This window comes from Periplaneta americana, unplaced genomic scaffold (genome assembly GCF_040183065.1).
Source record: "Periplaneta americana isolate PAMFEO1 unplaced genomic scaffold, P.americana_PAMFEO1_priV1 scaffold_18, whole genome shotgun sequence".
Lineage (NCBI taxonomy): Eukaryota > Metazoa > Arthropoda > Insecta > Blattodea > Blattidae > Periplaneta > Periplaneta americana.
The window spans coordinates 1-12978 of NW_027185499.1; positions in this window are offsets into that span (position 1 = coordinate 1).

Here is a 12978-nt window from a genome sequence, read left to right on the forward strand (position 1 = left end):
GCATCGTAAGGATTATTTTGTTTTCTTTTATTAGTTTAAAGATTTTATAAAAGTTCATAGTAGGCTTACTGAGGCGTGTCTCAAAGCTCTAGTCTATACTACATGTTAGTCACTAGCCACTAGCTGACTTGTGAACTATACACAGGGTTGCCAGATTTTAAATCTACCAAGGAGGGACATCCTTTTTCATCATATAGGCCAGTGGTGGGCAAAATGAACGCAACCCACAAGACAGGATTTAAATGGCAACTACATACTGTGGGAGTGGTTGCACTCTATAGTGCTGTGACGGATTTACAGACAGTTGCGCCACTACATTCCTACCTGCCATATGTAATTAGAAGAGTTCATTCACGTGATATTTAGTCATTTTTAAAAGCAGTTTCCTCGAAATATGGATTTATATCTGTGCATGCTATTTTCAGTTGCGCAAGGAGATGAGCATCGCTTAAGCGGGATGTGTGGCTGGACTTCATAAACTTCATTTTAGAAAACAGCTGTTCGCACTGGTAAGTTGATGAATACATACCGGCATTTTCCATAACTATGGTCCTGGAACACAACTATGGTCCACGATACAACCATTCAAAGATCATTGTAGAAGTAACATAGGCCGTTCGTAGATAGCTGCAGTGACTTGAATTCAAACTACAGTACAGCAAAAATATAGATAAACGAGGTACTACGCTATGGAGTACAAAATTTGATTAGTTTATCGTGGACAATTGTTATGTTCCAGGACCATAGTTGTGGGAAATGACGGTATTCATTATTTTTGAAGCAAACTGTCTAAGCAGTTGATATGTAGTAATGGACATCTTTTAAAAATATTTAACCCCAGCAGACCTTCATATTTTGCTTTCAAGAGGCTATCATTCTGCAAAATCAGTACCTCTAACTGCAATTCTGGGATAAGATTTTCAATTTAAACATGAAAAGGAGTGGCAAAAATATTGAAATCTTTCCCCATCCCTTGAAAATCACTGAATCTGTGTTCATTGAACTCGTATAATAGATGATCTATTTTAAGAATTACATGTTTAAGTTCGCGTCCTGAATATTTGTAACTGATCCTAAACATGAGAAATGAAAGAACCGCCTTTCTTGTAAATGTGATATCCTCTTGATTCATATAATAATAATAATAATAATAATAATAATAATAATAATAATAATAATAATAATAATAATAATAATTAATTAATCTGACAGGATTAAGGCCATAAGGCCTTCTCTTCCATCCTACCAGATAGCACATATAAATACAAAAAAGAAATACAAGCACTGATGAAAATATACAAATTAAGTTAAAGCCCTATAGAGGGTCAACAGAATCAAAAGTACATTATAGAGCTCTCATCGAGCTAATACAACAAAAAGAAAGAAAACAGAGACAGCAATGATGATATTGATAACTGACAATAATAATAATAATAATAATAATAATAATAATAATAATAATAATAATAGTGGTAGTGGTAGTGGTAGTGGTAGTAGATACATTACATATTAATTTTAAATTTCACAACAGCATAGTTACAATATTTACTATGATTCTGCGAAAGACATTGTATCACTAATGAAGCTCCGAATTCATATTCATATTCATATTATTTATTTGCCTGAAAGTACAAGAACACAAGAGGCCTCGTCAATTTAATAATATAAAAAACAATATGTCAATATTTAAAATATTAAAAGAGTAAAAATAATAAAATTTAACTAAAACACTACATCATTTTCAAAAAATTCATTCATGCTATAAAAGGGATTATTTTGTAGCCATCTCTTAAGGTGAAGTTTAAATTGTGTTTCATTAAGTGTCTTTATATTTGTTGGTATCTTATTATAAACTTTTATTGCAGTAATTATATAGCTTGATTGTGTTTTTTGCAAACTGACATGTGGTACGTTTAATTGATCATTATTTCTGGTTTCATAGCGATGCAGATCAGCTATACTTGTATAATTAGTAATATTCTAGTTTATATATATATTAAAAGTTAAAAAATATATAGATTGTAGATTGTCATAATCTTTTCATTTTTGAAAAGAGATCTACATGATAGTCTGGGTGGTGACATTGTTAAATTACGAACTGCCTTTTTCTGCAGTAACAAAATGCAGCAATCCAGTATAATCCGCCACGTACACGCGCAGTATTTTCATGGGGTGGGAGAAGGGGAAGGTAGGGGGTAAATTTGATGCTTCGCTGAGGTCTGACATCACGGCGGCAATGCCACAGGAATGCCCGCCATTGATATAGGCTTATGTTTTGTCTTAAAGAAAGAGTGATATGAATAGCCTATGGGCAGAATAGACATTTTCATGTCTGTATATAAGTAAAATTAAATAAAATAAAAAAAATTATCCCGCAGCTGAAGAAAGTAATATGAATTTCAAAAATGCAATTTAAATAAAACACTTATTGTGGATAAGTTACAGTTTTCCAAGTACAAAACATCTGGCCGTAAGTTACCACAATTTAAAGTCACACAGAGTTAGTGTGCACTCAAATGTTGGTTGCTTGACTGTTGTCAGCCCACTTTGAGGTCTGTGGATATAGAGGGAAAAATTGGATCGGTGTCGGGTAGAGTTCCAAGGTAGCTCAGTGGGAGAGCGTTGGTACGTTTAACCAAAGGTCCCGGGTTCGATACCCGGCCCCGGAACAATTTTTCCCTCGAAATTATTCAAGTTACATCATGTTTGTCTGGCGTCTTTCTGAAGGGCTTGTGGCAATAATGTTATGCCAAATTAACTTAAGGATTTAATAATATTTCTGTTTGGCATCACATGTGACAAAATATTTCAATTTCAATGTTTATTAATAGACAATATTGACATAAAATTTATTGATACCTAAATTCATATTTATTTTGTGCCATAGCATATTGCTGCTCCAAACCCATCATTTAACATAAAGTATATATTTTTAGAGCTTCTCACATATTTATCACTGGACTTCAGTATTTTCAACAAGCTTTTTCAATTCTCTGTGCCATGCATTTCTGATGAATGTCTCTTTTTAAATGTTTAAAAAAATCATATTTGCCACTGAATTCGTTCTTACAAACCTTACACTTGCCAAAATATTCATTTTTTTTCAATGTGCAAACCTACATTATTAAGAAACTTAATTTACATTTAATGTAGGCCTAATTATTTAGGCCTAGAAGAAAACGTTACTAGGTAGCGATAAAATTATACAAGTGATGTTAATATTCTAAAGGCGAGACTTTTGTGTCCCGCCTCGAATCGAAGCGGGACTCGGGACTTTTATATGAAAATCGGGACATCTGGTAACCCTGAGTCTATACACTAGAGAGATTTGAATATGTATGCTGGAAACATGGCTTTCTTCATAGACTATTCACAGTATTATCACAGTCTAGTATATACAGTCACGAAGCTCAATACGTAGTAAATACACATCCATAGATAGTTGCTAACCACTAGGATCGCTAATATCGCCTCATTACAGACAATGCGAAATAGTACCGGCACAGTCTATTGTTTCTAGTACTTTCACAACACAAGATTCGTGACTGTATGTACTAGACTGTGATATTATCTTCTTTATACTGTGGACTATTTTTCTAAGACCCATGAAATTACGATATGCTGTACCACGAAATTAAGAAGGTAGTATCCTAATGCAGTTTAATACGAGTTATCAGCTGTTATTTTTTGAAAATTCTAATTCTGTGTTCATAAAGAGTTTTCCAGTAAACAGTTCATGAAACTTGATTCTCAGGTTTATGAACTGAATGGCAATTTCTTCAGACAATAAAATTACGTTTAGCTATCAACAATCGAAATACATGTGGAAAAGATAAAGACCTGAAATATTACAATATTAAAAAAATGTAACGCAGATAGAGGAAAGTGCTCTAAACCGGACTCCTCCCCCTAAAGCGGACCCCCGGTCTCCTGGCTCTGCATTCTCCTGAACTGTAGCAGAACTAAGTGTAAATAGTAGTTTAGGCTTCTACCACTCTGTAGCGGAGCACACACGTAGCCCGCTTCACTTGTTGCTTATCAGTCCGCAATTACGTGTACTGACAGTGGAAAAAGTTTTTACATGGTGCTACATTTTTCGTTTTTTCTCCTAGATATTGGCAGGTAAGCCATTCGATCTATATATATTCTTAAATGGTAAGATTTAAGGTTATTGCTTGTCATTAAACTGTTTAATTTAGATGTTTGGTTAAAAATCTATTGAGTTAACAAAATATTGGCTATAGTCGCGTAAACTGGACCCCCTTCAGTTGCCTAAACCGGACCCCTTATTTTTTCATATTTAAAGTCTACCTGTATTTGTACACACTCTTATTCTCTTGGAATTATGTTCCAAATTTCAGGAGGATAATGGGGTAGGAAGGAACAATCTTTACAGCGTACTATTCAGAGTGGATCCAAATTAATTCCTCACTCATTGGTTTCGACACTTCACCAAGTTTGCCAATCCTACAAAGCAAAAACCTGTGCTGTTGCTCTTGGATGGCCACTTTAGCCACACACAGAATATTGATCTCAACAACTTGGCAAAAACAAATCATGTTACCATTGTGTCGCTGCCATCTCACTCTTCACACAAACTACAACCTTTGAGCAAAACTTTCATGGGTCCCCTCAAAGTTCACTACAGCGAGGAAATGAGGCAGTGGTTAAGGCATAATGAACGTGCTGTCAGTGCTTTTGATGCAATGGAACTGTTTGGCAAAGCCTATATGAGATACTTTTTTTTATTTTAGTTGGTTATTTAACGACGCTGTATCAACTACTAGGTTATTTAGCGTCGATGAGATTGGTAATAGCGAGATGATATTTGGCGAGATGAGGCCGAGTATTCGCCATAGATTACCTTGCATTCACATTACGGTTGGGGAAAACCTCGAAAAAACCCAACCAGGTAATCAGCCCAAGCGGGGATCGAACCCGCGCCCGAACGCAACTTCAGACCGGCAGGCAAGCGCCTTAACCGACTGAGCCACGTCGGTGGCTATATATTAGATACCAAACAGCTCAAATAGCAATAAATGGATTTAAAGCAACCCTTGTACAAGAAGCTGCTTTCAGATGCCGAATACATTGTAGAGGTAACAAGAAACGAGATTTCTCTTTCTATGAATCTGTGTTAAAGAAACAAACAGCAGAAAACCAGAGCTTTCCAGAGAACAGAGAAGAATGTGATGTGAACGAACCACAAGTTTTTGTAGAGTTTGACCCAAACATCTTCGGCAGGTCAGGGCGTTCCTCTGTCATCAGCTACACTTGAGGATCCTAAGGTTCCACTTCTTCTAAGACAAGTCTGTGTGACATCACTCCCATTCCAAAATTAAAAAAAAAAGGTTCTCGAATAGGGGGCGAAAGATCTGCAGTTCTACGATCATCACATCTACGTCTTATGAAGCCCATTTGGTGAAAGCTAAAAAAGCTAAAGAAGCCATGGAAGCTGAACAAGCACGGAATCGTGCTCAAGGACGCAAAAGCAATCGCGGCCAGGGACGTGGTTCAGAAGTAAAGCCTTCAAGAAAAGGGAAAAGGCTCGTGAAAAAGCTCTAAATTTTGTGAAAAATGTGAAAGAATCAAGCACTTCAGATGAAAAAACCATGACCTCTGGAATATCTGAATTGGATCTTTTCTCGGAAGTCTCCCCATCCAAAGATGATGCTTGGTGTGTGTGTATGTTTTGTGACAGAAAATTTTCGGAGGATTCTAAAGGGGAACTTTGGGTCATGTGCATTATGTGCTGGGACTGAAAAGGACAAGAACATCTGCGATTTTTGTCGCTAAACGATTTAATTCTGTTGTACGTTTTGTGTATCTTTTTTGAATACATCCTATATCTTTTTTTTAAAACTAAAACCTGTAATTGTAATATTACTCTTATACTTTGAAACTAGATTATGTTTTCTCTCATTTAATATCTTTTTCCAAATTTTTTTAGTGTTATTTCGATTATTTTTACAAGGGGTCCGATTTCGGCAACTATTTTTCAAATCGCCAAAGTGCAAGGTTATTGAAAATAATTTTTTTCATACTAATTTTTAATTATATTTTCTAAAAGTAATACTATAAAGTAAATATTACATGCTTTTAAAATATAATTTTTTACTGTTTTATATATTTTTTTTAATCAAAAACAAATTGTGGGTCCGGTTTTGGGCACTTTCCTCTACCAACAATGTCAATGTTCCAAGTTAACGTGTTATTCTACATTGAACTCACATTTTATTTCCAAAGTATCATTAGTAGACAGTGGATACGGAATGACTTATCATTGAATGTAGGTGCACATTTACTATATGTTCCATTTTTTTCATTCAGATCATTGGCTCAACAGGTTTTAAACGTAAACAGACGACTTCAACATGCTACTGTATTTCCCTACAGTCAGAAGTACTGTAGTACATACCTTGCAAGGTTCAGTCCCTGTCATTGTTGATGGAATTACCAGAGTTGCAATAAACGACGATATATTATCATAAGAGGCGTTCAGAAGTCAACATGATTAACTCCACTTTTGGTTATTTCAGAGTTTCTAAGTTGGCAATGTTTTAAATTGACCATATTTTCAGTGGTCAAAGTGATTAACTCCATAGTTCAGTAAAAAGCCCACAGAATGCAATATTATTCTTGACTACAACACAGAATCAATTGTGTGTATTCAACTTTAACCTTGAATATCTCAAAATATTTGGAAAAGGAGTTAATCATGTTGACTTCTGAGCTGAATCGCCTTCGCATATCGCTTAAACAGTTTTTGTATCGAGAGAATGTTCTCTCTACATCACACGAAGTCAGTGGAGCATAGGAATAGTATGGATCAGTGTCTGACATTTATTTCTGGTCTATCAGTCTATTGCGTATACCACACATGACTAATAACTCACTGTTCTTTTAAGAACGCTCTGCAATTTCAGTTTTACTTTTTCAGAAATTGGCCCCGGAACTATCTGATTATTTTTTTCTGACACTTCTTCCATTATGCGTACAGCTTTGTTCATTTCTAAACCAGATTCTTCTAACTGCTTAATAGCTTGTGGTGAACATTAAAAATTGTTTTTTGTAAATTAAACTTTCCATTAACCGATCGGACATAAGTGCTTTAGCCAGTACAATCGAAGATGCTTCTTCACTGTCTAATGCAGTGATGTCAAAGCAAGCGCATTTTTCTGACCTTGACGTAGTGCGCGGGCATCAAGCACTACTTACGGAAGAGGAATAAGCAGCCTGTTTGGATTAAGAAAACAGTGGTGCACAAATTTCAAACAGAACGTGAAATTTTATGTCGTTATTTTTATATGGCTCCTTTCTATTTGATATTAACTATATATTGTCTGCATAATAAAAGTATTTACACCAACTTCTTGCTATTGCAGTTGTGTTTCAAACGTTAATAACATAATAAAGAGTTAAGAAGAAATGTTCACATAAATTCCATAGTACCAACAACTATACTGTACTAAGTGAATTAAACATATCATTCATAAAGAAAGTGATATCCCAAAAAAAAGAGATTGAGTATGCCATGATAAGTTGGAATTGATCTTGGTGGTATCTTTAGCCTTACAAAAGTAATCAATGAACTAATCAAAACAATATTATAGTACAAAGCAAAGTTACATAGGTACTGTATATGTTTTAAACGTAACTAATATTACATAACAAAACTCTTATCGCATTATCCTTTTAAGGTGATATTGGTTAGCAACTTCCTATCATCAGAATATTAAATTATTTTCTCGAAATCTGCTGAAGCTATAGAGCTAACATTTTTATAATACCTGACACATATCTTTTGCTTATGATGTAACAGTAATTGCTTTGTTAATTCATTTTCTTATAAGCATTAATTTTCCATGCGAATATTTTCAAATTTGTAATACACTATTTTCAATAATACGTATTTACGGTATATTAGATTTACGACAACATTGATTCAGTACATGTAAGGCTAGCTACTAAATAAATAGGCCTATATCTGAAAATTTCACTTTTCTATAAAAAATTGAAAAAAAAATCCTTTTGAATAAAAAATCGAACTTGTGAAAAATGAGCATTAAAATTAAAACTTACAAACTTACATTCTTATAATGCACTTGTACTTCTCAGACATATTTAAAAATTAACATGGATACAGTTTTAATAAGTTCTCTTCCCTTTACCCATTGAATCAGTCCTGGCCATCTCTGTATATAGCTCGACCAAGCGGCATATACTACCTCACTCGTCTGTCTCTTTCCTTCCAGCTGTAAAGCGCTCAGGCTCTCCTGAGCTCTAAAGCGCACGCTTGCTCCTATGGGCATCAATTGACATCACTGGTGTTAATGTTAATGTGTTAATTATTCTCTGAATGTATAGTAATGCGTGGCATAATAACAAGCAGCATCTATCCATGTGCACCATCTTGTTAGGATCGGAATTGGGGAAGAGATAAGTCAGGTCCCATGTCTTTAAATGTTGTTGTTGTTGTTGTTGTTTTCTAATGCCAGGCGTTTGACAATAAAGTCATTTGACCTCTTGCACTCCAATATTTTTCAAAGATAATATCATGATCAGCCACATGTCTTTAAATGTACGTAGTCTGGACGGAGCTTTCCGAAATATTTTCTTAGTGTTAGCTATGAAGCTGTTGACTTCTTGACAAGATTCACGTAGATCTTCAGCCACTCTATGAAGCGCGTGCGCTAAGTAGGTTATGTGAACCATGTTTATATAATGGTTTTGTAGTATTTTGCCTTCCTTAACAATGCATGGAGCAGCGTACGTAACAAAAAGCAACACATTTTCATACCGAACACCACTAGGCCATAAAAGAGACATAGATTTGTGAAAGAGAGTTTCAATTGAAGAGTGCTCTACTTTTTGGAGAAGCTATGTAGTTAATAAAAATGTCTCCCATGCTTTGTTACAGTGGTCATCAGCTCGATGCCCTGTGACGTCATCTCAGCCAGCTCTGAAGCCCGCTGCACTCATGTTTCGCTGCCGCGGGCACAGCGGAGGCTTGCGATGGTGGCTCCTTTTTCGTGATAACAAATGTTTCTCATATTGATCAAATTAAGTTTAAAGTAATGTGAATGCCTAATACTAGTATTTACATTTATGAAAGCAATTGTTTGATAAGTTAGGGATGAAATGAAAGCTGAATAAAACTAAATACTGTACTGCATTTTAGATTTCTACTTTTTCTTTTTATTTTTTAAATTCATGACCATTAGTAAGAATATTTCCTGATCTTCTGTAATGATAATTTTACGACATTTTTTAGCCTCTTTGCTGCGTACTGATTGCTCAATATTATACACTATGACCTGGCCAGTGTATGAATTGAGAAAATTTGGTAGATTGTAGTCAGATGAATTAGCTAGTTCTGTGATGGGATTTACTTATTTTCATTAAAGTAAACAATGTTTGTATATGTATGTGGATCCGAACATGCACAGTCTGTCGAAAGCTGCTGATGAAGCCTGAGGAATCTGACTAATGGAAAATCTGAATGAAAATCACACAGACTTTTTCCTGCTTTTATACAGTATGTATATCATCTTCAGTTCATTATCACACTATCAGTCTGCCCTTTCTAGCTGAAGCTAAGCAGGAGCACAATCTACATCCACAGTAGATGGGTCTATGATAGAGAGAGGGAAAAATAACATAACAGTGCTTTCGGAACAGTTCCGAGAAAATAACCGTTCCAAAAAAAGAACTAAGTTATAGGTCGGAACACTCTGTTCCACAATAACAGTAGGAGTTTCTGACAGACTCTTACTCATAGGAACTGGAGCACTGTGTAACGCACCGTCCAACTATCTTGTCTGGAACACTCCAGGTACTCTCTGAGACCATAACAGTTCCAGCCTAAATGTTCTCCTTGGGTGTACAGTAGTTCCTTCAGAATTGAACATGTTGGAAGGAGAGCGAAATTTTTCATTAAAATGAATTTGCGGGGCGTGTTTCAATATTAAATGATCAATCTAATTGGCCAATCAGCTTCAGTTACATTGTTCGCTACTAATATAGCAATAAGAATAAAAAAAATCAAATTGTGAGGTTTTGCCTATTATTATTATTATTATTATTATTATTATTATTATTATTATTATTAGTAGTAGTAGTAGTAGTAGTAGTAGTAGTATTTCAAAGTCACTGTTTTACTATATCAAATGAAGAAAACAATTATACAAATTTATATACGCACTGTATTGTGTTATAAAATTTGCATATTATAACATATCTGCGTTCTGAAGGAAGGAATGATGAACGGGAGAATATTTTGGGACAGAAGAAGATATCAGATAAAAAACGACATTAAGATATTATACAGATCATATGCGGATACTAAGAGGAAGGCAGAACATAGAAAGACTGGAGAATGCTGGATTTGCAGTGAAATGCCTGCCCTTGGGCAGAACACTATGAATGAATGACTATGGTGACATAACAGTGCAAATGTAGCCCAACTAATCTCAATGTTTATTACAAATAAATTATGAAGCTTCAATAGAGACTAATATCCATAGTAGTAATATCCCTTATTTAACAGGAGGAATGATCAAAGCATTGCGATATTTTATGGTTTATATAAATTACTGCTACACCTGAATGTAACAGCTGTCGTGGTTCGAATTGCATTATGGTATAAGATTTTTGAAAACAATATAAAATTTTGGTGATTATTACGTTATGTCAGGCGCTTGATGTTATTTCGGAACTGTTCTTTGGAACTAGTACTTTCTTGGAAACGGAACTCTTGGAAAAGTTCCAGAAAAAGAACGATTTTTCCCAACGCTAGGCTATGAAAATCTTGAAATCTGACATCATACGTTCAAGTCTTGAAACTGTGAATGAAATTCCTGACGACTATTGAGACATACTACTTCTATTCAACATTGCAGCTAGCTTCTGCCAAGAGCCGCTACTGAACGGGAGATAGGGTTGTATAATGCCGAGCACGAGGTAATGCACGCTTGCCCCGCACGGAAGGAGTGATGAGCGCCCATGCCCGTTTTCGGTCGAGTTGACGATCACTGCTTTATCAGGTGACAAAACACCTACAACCACATTAGCTACATGTTTTCCTAAAACATCACTAGTCTCATCAATTGAAACACATATTTTGTTGTCACTTATATGTTCTTTGATTCTGTTCATGCTGTCGTTATAAGACTGAGTTACATATTTTTTACGCAGCTAGCATGGATTCGCTCGGAATCTGCTGATGTGTGTATTTCTGAAGAAAACCTCTAAAATCAGGATCACTCAATTTCTTTAGAGCAGCTGTGACGAAAATGTGACTCACGAGCACATTGTGGCTCGCAATGATAGATATGCATTTCTCTTGCTTCCTACCTCCTCCAATCCCCACCCTCTCACTCACTGGAGTCAAACTCCGTTCCATTTGTATTTGTCTCTGACCTGCGAGTGGCGTCATCGCAATGTCTCTCTCGAAACCATGCACCTCTACAAAAACGAAAGTTTCAAGTAGGATGGGAGGAGCTTTTTTTTGCTGCCAATATGATGAGAATATTAGATGAATGATTTGTTCACAAGTATTGCGAGGAAAACGGCATTATATACATGTCACTCATGAACATGATGGGCAACTGGTGCTCTCAAAGTGTCTACACAATTTCAATGCATGTAGAACGGACTCTGTACTAGCTGTACTGTCTGTGTGCGGTTCTTTTAAGACACAAGTTCGATCGCGTCTGCAGTAAGTGGCGGCTCGTTTTAAGTGACAAACAATATAATTCCCAGATCATTTCCCTTTAGTTACGAGTAAAAAGAGAATTTTTTATATTAAGAAGAGAGGTAAAGCTTGTATTCTATTACACTTTCTTACGCATGACATTTCATGTTACAAATAAACAGTGAAGGTTTTAGTAAAGAAATACTGTCTGCATCTCCTTTAGAACAGCTAAAGGTAAAAATGAGACTGATATCAAATATCATTAGCAAGTTGTGCGTGCAAGTTACAGAATTGCAAGACATATAATCGACTAGCTAAGAACATTTATGGATAAATTTGAAATGTGATTGTATCATGTAGAACATAGAAAACTTCACTTTCTTTGACTATAAACTATCTTGAAGAGTGACAAGAAATTCTTCTTATCAAATATAACACCTACTTCAAGACCAACAGCAGAATTCACTACTAAGTTTGGAGAAACAGTGACAATTGACAAGGAATCGAAATTTTTCTGAAATCTATTTGGCTTATGCCGATAGAAAATTCTGAAAATTTATAACTTGAATTAATAAATTTACATAACAGCACGCCACTCAGATTCCAGCAAAATCAGGAATCGAACTGTTCATAATGTTGCCTAAGTAGAATTTCCATATATAGTCTTTGCTTCCATGTATACTATATGTGCTTCAGGCAAAGTTTAATAAAAGAAAGAAGTGTAAAAGTTCTCAAAATAAAGAAAGAGCTCAGAAATAAGCTTATTTCATCTGCCGTGACATGTAAAAAATACTTCCTTGAATTTGTTATTGTTTGCGAATACAGACTATTACCTTTCGGAGAACAGAGGAATACTCTTTAATGTATAAAGACTTGTAAATTCTAGCGTTCTACGTTTCAAATAAGACATTTAATAAGAAATATTAACAAATAGTGTAATAATAAATAAATGTTGCAGCTATATTTGTTGTATCTTGAAAAGGTTGTATTCAGTTTGTGTTTCCAGTAATAAACTAATTTACAAAGCTAGAAAATAATATAATTTTGTTGTGTGTTCAGGTATATTCTGTCTAAAATTATTATATTATTGTACCATGCGTCATTCTGAAATTCAATTCATGGAATAGATATCACGATCACCTGCATGAGCCGCCAGAGCGCACCGTGGCTTTTGCAGCGAAACTACAAACAACTTGTAACTGCTGCGGCTGGCTCCGTCTGTCTTTCTCTCTTTCAAAGTTTTTTTAGAACTTTGGGAGTCATCATCATCATCATCATCATCA